Consider the following 13,291-nt stretch of genomic DNA (forward strand, 5'->3'; position numbering starts at 1 on the left):
GGGACCCAAGTGCAAGACACAGACACTGAAGTACTGGGAACTGGACTGGACTGGACTAGATTTAAGTACAGGACTGGACAGACTAGGAGCTGGGACAGGAATACAGACTAGAGCTATGAAAGCAGGACCAGGACAAGGAACTGGGAACTAGGAGCCTGGGCTTGGACTCCAAGTCAGAGACTAGACAAGGACACAGGACCTGGGTCTTGACTGGGGTTCAGACCCCAGAACTAGGCAAGGACATGAGGTGGCTACAGGACTGTGTTCTCCGAGGCTTCCCTGGGCAGGACAAGGAAATCCTTCTTCGATCACAGGACCAGGATGCTTTCACAGGGCTGTGCCCCTTCCTTGGACACCGGGCTGGGATGACTGCTGAGGCAAACTGCCGAGGAAACTGTCAGGGATTCAGATGGGGAGTGGAAGAGAACAGTCTTGCCTCAAGATAACAGCAAAGACAGCCTGACTTACCCCACAGAGGCAAGGACAGGAAGGGAGCTCAATCCAGGCTGGCTCCAAGTCTCAGGGCGGCCAGCAACCTTGACTGGTTATGGAAACAGCCAAATCCATATCTAGCTCAGAGTGGCAGACAGCCACTCAGCTGGTGTCTGAAACAGCCAATTCCGTACCACAATGACAGCTCCAACTAGAGACAACAAGGGTTCATGAAACAGTAGTCCTTCAACCAGGCCAAGAGATCACAAATGGCTGCTCCAGCTTTCTCCCAGAGGATACTGACAAGCCAAACCAGCACCCACACTCGACCCCAGAGCCGCTTATATTCCCAGCCCCAAGATGAGCATCAGGTGCCTATGATTAAGCCCAACTGAAGCAAGGGACAGCCTTAAGACCTGGAGTCTGAACTCCATGGACCGGACCGTGAACCAGAATGCAGATTTCATGAACTGGACCATGACAATTGTTTCTTAATACTTGTTAATAAATCACAATATGAAAAGAAATATCACAAGATAACATAAGAAATTACATGTTATTGAAATAAACTTACAAAACTTTAGATATTAATTGTAATTGTAAATTGAGCTCACATAGTATTCTCTTCAACTCTGATTGAGCTTAACACATTGTCACGGAAAAGAGTACTTTGACCTGGAGTGAAGTCACTTCAGAAAATCTTTACTGATGCAGGATTTCATAGAGAGTCCAGACACCTAAAGCGGAGTTCTGAGACTGCTCAACAATAGATTACACTCTTATTTATACCCCAGGCGTACGTGACAAGAAGCACTTAAATCTGAAAAAGGAGGAAACCCCAACTACAACTCGTTAGAATAGCGAAGTTGCACTGCATGTCCTTGAGAGGTTGTACATTTCCTTAAAGTTTTAGTTCTCAGCTCAGTATATCTGGCTTTCCCAAACGCAGACATTTGAAGATTCTTAGAACAAGGAAGCACAAACATAGTTATTTTTCCAACCCTTCTACAAAGCAGATTTCAGTCACACAGTGTACATTAGTCGCAGATAAGTGATTACAGAATTTGAATTCACATAGTAGAAGGTGGTCATTAACTTCTTAACTTTCATCACAATGGGGGGGGGGGAAGAGAGAGAGAGAGAGAGATATTTTCGTGCTACCTGTTCCCTTCAGGCCACAAGGGAGGCTCGCCAGTAGAAAAGGGGACTCTGTTGAGTCTGACAACATTCCCTACTGTCCCCCAATCCCGGATGCAGATCCAAACTACTGTAAGCTACAACCAACAGTCCCTGTCCTTGGCTGTCTTGATAGACTCCAGTGCTGAGAAGAATCTGTTGGATGAAAACATAGCTTCCCAGGTCGGAATTCCTCAGAAGCCATTGAGTACCCCTCTGTGAGCCCGGGCACTGGTCAGAAGACTTCTGGCTCGAGTCACTCACTATGCACCACCAGTGTCTTTGGTTCTCTAGGGGAACTATCGGGAACAGGTACCATTTAACTTAATTTCCTCTCCTCAAGCTCCTATAGTTCTTGGGTACCCCTGGTTAAGCCGCCATAATCGTTACATTGACTGGTCCACCGGGAAGATAGCCAGCTGGAGTCCGTTTTGTCACTCCACTTGTCTACAGTCAGCCCTTTCCCTTGTAAGAATCACTACAACCTCATCTGCCGTTGAACCCCCCAACTTGTCCAGGGTTCCAGCGGAGTACCTGGGACAAGTGTTTAGTAAACAAAGCCCCCTTTCCCTGCCTCCACACCAACCACACGACTATGCTATGGACCTTCTCCCCGGAGCTCCTCTACCCACCAGGCGGCTGTATAACTTGCCCCGGCCAGAGAGGGAAGCAATGGAGTGTTACATCAGTGAATCTCTCGCGGCGGGCATTATCCGACCGCATCCTCCACTTCGATTACCTGGTCATGCCTTTTGCTCTCACCAATGCCCTTGCAATTTTTCAAGCCTTGATTAACGATGTACTAAGAGACTTTATTAATCGCTTTGTATTTGTCTACCTGGATGACATCCTAATCTTTTCCAGCAGTCCCCCAGCAACACGTTCATCATGTCTGACAAGTCCAGCAGAAGCTGGGGGAGAACAAATTATTTGTAAAGGCGGAGAAATGCGATTTCCATGTCACTCCGTCAGTTTTCTATGTTATATCACCGAGAGCGGACAGGTGAGAGGTGATCCCGAGAAGATCCGGGCTGTGGCGAAGTGGCCCAAATCCACTGACCGCAAGCAACTCCAACGGTTCCTGGGGTTTGTGAACTTCTATCACCGGTTCATCAGAAACTACAGTCAGGTGGCGGCTCCCCTTACCCGACTTACCTCACCTGCCACCCCTTTCCTTTGGAACTCCGAGGCGGACTCAGCATTCGTTGCACTGAAGATGCTTTTCACGTCTGCCCCTTGTTCTGATTCAACCAGACGCCTCCTGTCAGTTCATTGTGGAGGGTGACGCCTCTGACTCCGGGGTGGGAGCGGTACTGTCCCAACGTTCGGGCCCGGATCAGAAACTACATCCCTGTGCCTTCTCTCGCCGACTGTCTCCCGCTGAACAGAACTACGACATGGGGCACCGGGAGCTACTAGCGGTCAAACAGGCGTTGGAAGAATGGGAGGCACTGGCTGGAGGGGGCAGAACACCTGTTCATCGTCTGGACAGACCACAGGAACTTTGAATATATCCAGACCGCCAAACGCCTGATTTCCTGTCAGGCCCGTTGAGTTTACCCTCACCTATTGTCCAGGTTTACCCTCACCTATTGTCCAGGGTCCAAGAATGGAATGCTCGATGCTCTCTCCCGTCAATATGTTTTCGAGGAGGACCTTCCCAACCCGGAGAACATCCTTTCACAATGCAGTGTAGTGGCTGCCCTCACCTGGGAGATCGAGCCCAGATCAAAGAGGCCCAACGGACTCAACCTGACCCAGGCATCGGACCTCCGAATCGCCTCTTTGTACCCGATTCTGCTCGATCGCAGGTTCTCCAGTGGGGGCACACCTCGTTTCGCCAGCCATCCCGGAATCGATGGGACCCTGACCCTCCTGAAGAGGTATTTCTGATGGCTCTCCATGGACGCTGATACCCGTTCCTATGTCTCTGCATGTTCCATCTGCGCCCGTGGAAAAGCCTCCCATCGGTCACCTGCGGGATTACTTCGCCCCTATCTGTCCCTGGTCGTCCCACTCTAGATTTCATCACCGGTCTATCCCCTTCACATACACCGCCATACTCACCATGGTGGACCGTTTCTCCAAGTCGGTGCATTTTGTAACCCTCCCTAAACTACCTTCCGCGCGGGAGACCCCAGACGTTCTCGTCCCCCACATTTCCCGACTTCACGGAATCCCTTCGGATATTGTATCCGACCGGGGACCTGAATTCATTTCGCAAGTTTGGAGATCTTTTTGTCGAGCCCTTGGCGCCACAGTTAGCCTGTTGTCCGGGTTTTACCCACAGACAAACGGGCAAATGGAGCGGGTCAACCAGGATTTGGAGGCGGCTTTACGTTGTTTAACAGCCAACAACGCGTCTACCTGAAGCATCCATGTCGCATGGGTAGAATACCCCCACAACTCCCTGGTCAGCACCGCTACCGTAACATCTCCTTTTGAAAGCTCTCTCGGTTACCATCCCCACCCCCCACGCTGTTTCCCGCCCAGGAAAAGGAGATTGCGGTGCCATCAATCCAGGCCCACATACACAGGTGCTGAAAAATCTGGGAAGACACACGCACGGCCCTGCTTTGCTCAGCCAACCGTAACCGAAAAATTCCGACCGCCATCGTATCCCTGCTCCTGACTATCGACCTGGGCAGATGGTGTGGCTCTTGTCTAGAGACATTCCTCTCAAGAATGAGCCCAGGAAGCTCGCCCCCTGCTTCCTGGAACCCTTCGAGATTGGGAGCATTATCAATCGCACGGCAATACGGCTCGAACTACCTACCTCTGTGCAGATCCATCCTGCATTTCACGTCTCCCAGGTAAAACCGGTTTCTGTCAGCCCCTTGTGCCCTCTGACCAAACCTCCTCCAACCACCCCCCCCCCACCCCAATCATCGACAACCATCCGGCCGTTATTGGGTGCCAGCCGTCCTGGCAGGGGTCTCCAGTACCTGGTCGATTGGGAGGGGTATGGCCTGGAAGAACGTTCCTGGATTCCCTGCTCCTTCATCCTGGACCCTTCTCTCATCCGGGATTTCCATCGGGACCATCCAGACAAGCCTGGGGGATCGCCTGGAGGCTCCCATTCAGGGAGAGGTACTGTCATGGTTCCAGTTGGCTGTTCCCCTTCAATGCCCCTTTCTCCCTGATTATGCCCTACTTTCATTCATAAGATTTCCAATTACTGCTCATTTACTTAATTTCAGTACACCTGGTTTTCATCAGAGACTGTGGAATAAGTACGATGGCATCACTATCACGGTTTGCCAGTTTGTTGGTCTAATTTCGTGTGGTACTTCGTTCCCTTGTCCAATTAGAATCGTTAGTTCTAAATTCCGCTCTAGTTTCAAGATAGTCCCTGCAAATCCTGTCTCCTTGTCAAGATTCCTCCGGTTTGCGGTTCCACATTCACGTCTACAGCAGCCTCCCAATTCAGTCGATGTGCCGGTGTCCTGCACTTGGGTTCACTTCAGTTGCCCCGTGCAACAGTAAGAGTCTTAGCAGTAGTGTATTCATTAAATATTTTTCAACCATTCTTGAGGTATATATCCAAAATATATGGTCTTACTTTCTAAGGATATTTCACATTTAAAAATGTCTTGTAGGGCATTGTGTATCCCACTCAAATAGTCTTTGATAACGGGGCTTTCATGGTCCATTCCGTAATGTCCGTGTTCCGGTTCACGGTCCGGTTCATGGATCCTGGACTCCGGGTCTTCTGGCTGTCCGTTGATTCAGTTGGGCTTAATTACAGGCACCTGATTCTTATATTAGGCTGGAATATAAGTGGCCCTGGGGGAACCGACAAGGAGCAATTGATGAAGTGGTAGAGTGGGGATGTAGATTTTCAGCAGAAAAAACTCAAACTGTATTTTTCACTAGGAAAAGAATTGAGGTAGGGAAGAAGTTAAGGATGTATGGGATTGAATTAGAAATGGTTGGAACATTTAAATTTCTGGGAGTTATATTTGAATGATTAACATGGTCAGTCCATATCAGGAAAGTTGAGGAGAAATGTAAAAAAGTAATAAATGTGATGAGATGATTGACTGGTAGAGAATGGGGAGCAAGTTGTTCAGCATTGAAGAGAGTGTATGTGGCTTTAGTAAGATCTGTGTTGGATTATGGAAGTGTAGCATATGGATCAGCAGCTAGGTCTCTTATAAGGAAACTGGATGTGTTCAGGCTCAGGTTTTGAAAGTGTGCAGTGGGGCTTTTAAAACATCACCAGTATCAGCCCTGTAGGTAGAAATGTGCGTAATACCTTTGGAATTAAGAAGGATGCAATTGATAGTAAACTACTGGGCTAATTTGCAGGGACACAATGATTCTCACCCTGCTAAAGAAGTGTTGCAGGAGTCCTGGGAAAATGGGAGGTTTCAGAGGTAAAACTTTAGTCGGGTAGGGAATGATATTGCTAGATCATGTGGAGTGTTTGATCTAAGGATAAGTCCTTCAGTAGTTTATCTGGTTGTAGCTCCATGGAAGCTGGTATGGCCTGACGTAGACTGGCATTTGTTAGAGGTAAAAAGGAAAGTATAAAACTGATTTGGTAAGTGCATTTAACTGTCATGTGATGGAAAAGTATAGTGATTATACTCAGGTCTATACAGATGGTGCTAAGGAACCTGAAACAGGAGTGATAGGGTTTGGGGTGGCTATACCAGCAAAAGCAATGGCAATCAGCAGAACAACATCTGATAAGTTAGCGGTGTATACAGTGGAGATGATGGCAGTGTTGGTTGCGTTGCGTTGGTTGGAGAAAGCGAGACCAGTCAAAGTGTTGATATGCTCAGATTCATCTTCAGTTCTAGCAAGTTTAAGGTCTTCTCACTCAAACAGCCAGCAAGATGTACTTTATGAAGTCCTTCAGTCAGTCACAAGAGTTGCAAATCAGGGAGTTCAGGTTAAATTTCTATGGGTTCCAGCTCATGTAAGGGTGAAGGGGAATGAGAGGGTGGATGAGTTGGCAAAGAGGGCATTAAAGAAAGAAAACGTAGAAATGCACATTAGTATCAATAAAGCAGAGGTTAAGTGTGTAATCTGGGGAAAAGATCAACCAAATGTGGCAAGAAAGATGGGACAGGGAGGGGAAAGGGAGGCATTTGTATCAAATACAAAAAAGTGTTGCAGGTACTAGGGTAGGAAGTAGATACAGAAGAGAGGAAGTTGTGTGGACTAGGTTAAGGCTGGGGCACTGTGCACTAAACCAAACATTGAAATTGATAGGGAAACACCAGACAAGATAGTGTGAGGAATGTCAGGAAGAGGAGTCAGTAGAACATGTAATTCTGAGTTTCAGGAAGTATGGGAGACAGAGAGAGATGATGAGAATTAATCTAAGGGAATTGGGGGTACAGGAATTCACATTAAAAGGGTTGCTGGGCATGGGGGAGAGTACACAGGTTAGGGTATTTTTAGCTTTCTTAAGGGGTACAGGGTTTTTTTTAATAGGATATGATGGATAAACGGGAATAGGGTACTCGGATGGCCAAAGATGGGAGGATATATGTGAGTCTATCGCACATTCCGGAGCAGAAGGTGGTGGTAATGCACCATTAAGCTGGGTGCCAACCACTGTAAAACAAGATGGAGAGTGAGAGAGAGAGTGGCCCTGGGTTAGTGGTTGCTGGTTTGTCTTGTTGGTATCCCATCCTTGCCTCTGTTGGGTAAGTCAGGCTGTCTTTGCCATTACCCTGAGGCTGGACTGTTCCCTTCCTTCCCTCTGAAGACTGGCCTGTACCCCTGACTACAAACTATGCCTGTAGCCTTGCTTGCAGCTATGGCTCTCCCTGCTTTGCGTTCCTGCTCTCCCTCGACCTAGGCTCTGTGTTCCTGCTCTTTCTTGACCAAGTCAAAGCTTTGGGGTATCTTCTAGTCCTAGCCAGGTCCAAGAACCTTGTCCTGTCCAAGCCACAGCGTTTTCTTGTCTTTTCCATGTGCCTTGCCCAGCCCGGTGCTGGGGTTCCCTCATTCTGTGCTGAGGTCCCCTTGTCTTGTCCAGGAGTCTCACGTCCAGGCCTGTTGGCTTTCCTTGTTCTGTAGCCACGTCTTGTCTTCACCTAGTTCTGGAGTCCAAGCCTGAGTCAAGACCCAGGTTCTGGCTCCTTACCCAGTCTCTGGCTCAGAGTCCAAGCCCAGGCTCCCAGTTCCCAGTTCCATGTCCTTGTTCTGCTATCCTAGTCAGGTCCTAGCCCAGGCCTGGAAGCCTTGTCTCATCGAGGGCCTGTGTCATGTCCAGCAACCTTTCTTCCCCACTTACTTGGCTTTCTTTACACTTAGTTCTTTCCCTAGTACTTCATTGTCTGTGGCCTGTATTTGGGTCCATTCCCACCCCCCACCTTGTGACAGGGGCAATCCCAGAAAATATAGTAATCATTTGCATTTTGATTTCCACAATTTCTCCAGCAAACAGGGAGGTTACTATTATAACAACACAAACCAAATGCTGGTGGAACACAGCAGGCCAGGCAGCATCTATAGGGAGAAGCACTGTCGACGTTTTGGGCCGAGAGCCTTCAGCAGGACTAACCGAAAGGAGAGATAGTAAGAGATTTGAAAGTAGTAGGGAGAGGGGGAAATGCTAAATAATAGGAGAAGACCGGAGGGGGTGGGATGAAGCTAAGAGCTGGAAAGGTGATTGGCAAAAGTGGTACAGAGCTGGAGAAGGGAAAGGATCATAGGATGGGAGGCCTCGGGAGAAAGAAGGGTGGGGGAAGCACCCGAGGGAGATGGAAAACAGGCAAGCAACTAAATATGTCAGCGATGGGGTAAGAAGGGTAGGAGGTTACTATTATAATGGGATTTCTGAGAGGGTGTAATAAAATATATTATTAAGTGTTTCCATCCAAACTCCCTCATTTCTGTGAAGTGGTACGCTTCCACTGATACCAAGATGGACAAGAATTGCCCATTCTTCCTCAGATATAATTATCCCTCCTTGTCTCATTTTGTTTTACTGTATGAAGTCGAATGTGTTTTAAGATTTGACAAACTCTTATACATGGTTGAAATGACTCTACTACCATTATCTGAATTATATGCTTTTCTAAATAGCTCTAGCAAACATGTATTTGCATTGGTTACATTTTTAACCCTCCTATTAACATACTGTCACATCTGCAAATACTGGTAAGTCTTGTTTTTCTAATAAGTGTTTCTCTTTATGAATTTCAAAACTGAACAGTGTTCCTTCTTTCAAAGTTCTTTCAAAGAACTGTTATTCCTTTAGTTGTCCAGTCCTTAAATCTAGCATCCAGTTTATTTGGCGTAAAATCCGAGTCATATGCACACAATTTATATGGTTTGTTAATTTAAGAATTGCAATATCTCCCTCTAGTTTATATACTTTTATAATAGTTTTCCATATGTTAAGAGTTCATTTCATCCATGGGTTATCAATAGTATTAACTTTGTAGGCTCTTATCAGCCAAAATTGCCTGTATGGGGATAGAAATTATCCTCTCCTCAATGTTTTTCCATTGGGCATCATATGATGGGTTGCACCAGCATATCACAGCTCTCAACTGTGCTGCAAAATAATAATCTCCAGGAGAAGGTAGGCCACATCCCCCTCTTTTCCTTGGCTAATTGCAGAGTTTTGAGTCGAACTCTAGGCTTTTTACCTTGCCATATATATCATGATAACATTTTATTCCATTCATTGAATTGATTTTGGTTAATCTCTCTTGGTCGGGTCTGAAAGAAATATAATAGTCTGTGGAGTATATTTATTTTAATGGATTCAATCCTTGAACTGAGATAAAAAGAGGAATTGGGTTCCATCTTGTTATATCTTCCTTAATTTTCTATATATATAGGCAGATAAATGCATTCTGACAATTTTGGCAAATCCTTAAGCCTGATGATGCCCAAATATTTGAAAGACTCTGTTTGCCATGCCCAGAGATATATACTTTCAATTTCTCTTGTTGGGCTACAGTTATATGAAACTAATAGGGTTTTATCTATGTTAATCTTGTATCCTAATAATCGACCATATTGTTCAAAGGAGTGCATAAATTTAGGTAAAGAGTATGTTGGTTGCCCTAGATAGATCAAAATAACATCTGTGTAACAGGCCAATTTGTGCTCTGTCCCTTTAATAGTAATTCCCCTGAGGGCAGCCCAATCTTAAACAGGTGAATGGAAATTACAATGGACATTTACAAAATGGAGAAGATAACAGCATCTGTTAATCATAAGTTGGAACAATTTGATTCATACTGGGAAAATAGTTTAACTACAAAGTACATAACAACTCAGAGACATATTTTATTCTCAACTCAATGAATATGTTGTATGAAAAAATGATCACTCCCTTCTTGTACCTGGTGTTTCTTCTTTTACTTGTTCTTTCTTTTCTCTCTTTTCTATGTGTATATCTTAGATAAATATGTGGAGATTTGTGAAAAAGATGAATATATGATACATATGTACAGTATCTGAAATTACATCTTATGGAAATGTTTGACGATGAACTTCAATAAAAAATAAATTACAAAAAAAGAAAATAAAACTCACTTGTGAATTTATTAAAAGTACACCATTTATGATTGTGCAAATTACATTCACTCTTTTCTACTGCAAGTCCAGTACTAGTGAATTTAATTATATCACATCATCAATATTAAGCTGTATTTTTTTTTGTCTGTAGGAAACTGAAGACAGGAAAGATCTTGCCTTAGTCAATGCTTATTGTCAACAGGAATGTTCTGGGGCTGTCCTCCCATAGAAACTCTATGATAAACAGATTAATAAATTGTTTTGCTTCTAACTGAACTATTCCATTCATGCATTCCTTCACCCACCTTATATAAAATAAACAAAAATGCGCTTAATGCTAGAAAACTGAAATGAAAACCAAGTGTGGGAGATACTCAGCAATTCAGGCAGTAATTATAAAGAAAAGAGAAAATGTCATAATCAAAGTCATTTCTCCTCATTTGAAACAGCATCAAAAGTTTCTTCAATCATTGCAGTGATTCCTTTTATAACAGATAAACAGAGAATCAACTTCAGTGCAAAGTGTGAATCAATGTCTTCCATGTTTGGCTATAATCACCAAAACTTCACAAAATATTGTTTAATCAATTTAACAATACAGAGTAAAGCAATGTAAATGTTTAAGTAAACTCAACTAATATGGTGCAACACACAATACTCCTTGGTCGACAGCTTCCGGATAGCCGAGGAAAATGTCTATTTTACTACTTTTACGTCAGTTTTTCATCTTAAATAATTTTCTGGAACAGTTGGAACCTGTAATTTTTAGTCTGGAGATCAACTGAGTGATCCAGCCCTTCGTTGTCTCTGAGGTTTCCGGAAGCGAACAGAGACTCAGGAGGCCTCGAGGAGGAAAACAACTTCGAGTCAGGGCATATCACTGATTAAACCGTACGTTAATCGCCGATTAGTGAGTGTAACGGCAAGATTAGCTCCCCCTTATGTGCGTATTTGACTGTTTAAGAGTAATGAGTCTTTTTTGGGTTTTTTTCCATTCATTTATTAACTGTATGCTTAAGTTTACATTCTTAAATATATTTCATAATTGTATGCAGTGTACGAACTGTTATTTCTTGCTGGGGGCAGTAAATCACACAGCATTCACACAAACCGGGGTTCTGGTCGCCGAGACATCCCAACTTCATGGATTTGCGGGACCTAAGTTGTATATACCCTAGAGTCTCGTACCAATCCTGAAAAACGAGGCTTTCTCGCCGCGCAAACCAGTGGCAGATCGCGATGGGCTGACGAATCGGTTTTCTAGAGACGCCTAGTAACAGGGTGTTTCAAAAAGTTCAAGGCAGATTGAGCCATTGAGGTGAATGCGGAAGGCGAGAGAGAGTTCTACACATAGGCGGCCTTATCTATGTTTCACCCGGTTCAACTGAAAACGGGCCCCGCCCTCACAGGGGCTCCCGACTGCCATGCAAAAATTTAATGCACAGCTCCCAGACGCCACCATATTCTCCTGGTGGTCAGTCGAACCACCAGTGGGCGCTCGCTGACTGACATCTCAGAAAATACTGTAAACATTGCTCCTGGCTAAGAAGGCTACTTTTCAATGAGAGGAAAATGAAACGCTCCTATCCTAGTGGAGCTGAAAAACGAAAATATTAAACAACAATACAAAACATCTAAATAGTCTCCCAAAAGTTACATTTTTCTTTGGTCCAGCATCTGTAAAAGGCCCACCTGCAGCATCGTCACAGCATGGGGCTGCAGTGCCAAGTGACAGTGTAAGCGGTACAGGAGATGTTGATAATCAGAGCAATGAAAATGAGAAGAACAATTCTACTCAAACAGATGGTGATAATGATGGTCAAACTTTGTTTGATGAACAAGCACCACAGTATGATGACAGTCCTACAACGGAGACAGGTGAGGGAGATGCCGCCACCAGCACACCAGACAGAGAGAAAGCCCCACTAACGTTCAGAGAGATCGATCCGGCACGTTGGCCAATGCATATTACCAGTGACCCACGGATCGACATTGTTAGGAGAGGTCAAGTTCAGTTAGAGGACATTAATTTTTAGAGGACAGAGATCTTATGAAGATGAAAAATGGAGAAACCATTCGTAGGTCATGGTTAGTGTACTCAGAATCATCTGATTCAATCTTCTGTTTCTGCTGTACCCTATTTGGCAAGCAAAATCACAGTCTCACTTGCGGATGTTTCAGAGTGGGGGAGCGACTCACTCTCACACTCGAGGATCATGAGAAGCCAAATGCGCACCGTACCAACAGGGATAGCTGGCGCGACCTGGAAACGTGCTTAAGAACGCACAGTGCCATTGACAGCACGTACCAAGAAATGCAAATGCTGGAAAAAAAACACTGGACTGATGTCACGAAGAGGTACATTGCCATAGTCTGTCACCTTGCAGAATGAAACCTTGCTTTCCATGGCCACAATTCTACCCTACATGAACCAAATAATGGGAAGTTTCTAGGTCTGGTGAAGCTGCTTGCCAAGTTCGACCCAGTGATGAGCGAACATATCAGACAAGCAGAGAAAAAAGATTGCTGACCACTACATGGGGAAAACCATACAAAATGAGTTAATCACGCACCTTATTGGAGACAAGCCACTGAAAGCGATTAGAGAGAGAGTAAAACAATCACGTTACTGCTCGGTGATAATGGACTGCACCACTGACGCTGCACACATAGAGCAGCTCTCTGTGACACTGCACATTGTCACCTGCCAAGTCAATGTCGGAGCTACTGTTGGTGAGCATTTTGTCGGTTTCCTACCAGTGCTTGACACAACAAGTGCAGCCCCTAACCGACGTTTTCTGAACGCATATGGAGAAGTTAGGATTAGATATCTCAAAATGCAGGGAGCAGGCATCTGATAACGGGAGCAATATGCGGGGGAAAATAGCGGGGTGCAGAAGAGGGTGCTAGATATTAACAGCATCATTCATGCCGTGTGACAGCCACAGCCTAACCCTAGTCATTGTTGATGCTGCAAAATCAACAGTGGAGTCTGTGAGCTTTTTTGGGGTGCTGCAACGTCTATACACACTATTCAGCTCATCGACTCAGAGATGGGAGCTTTTCAAGGAGAACGTGCCACAGATGACCCTCAAGGCCATATCCAACACGCGATGGGAGTGCCGCGTGCAAAGTGTGAAAGTCCTGCGCTACCAGCTTCCCGATGTTGGCAATGCGCTCCTGT

The sequence above is a fragment of the Hypanus sabinus genome, chromosome 8, assembly GCF_030144855.1.
Source record: "Hypanus sabinus isolate sHypSab1 chromosome 8, sHypSab1.hap1, whole genome shotgun sequence".
NCBI classification, from domain to species: domain Eukaryota; kingdom Metazoa; phylum Chordata; class Chondrichthyes; order Myliobatiformes; family Dasyatidae; genus Hypanus; species Hypanus sabinus.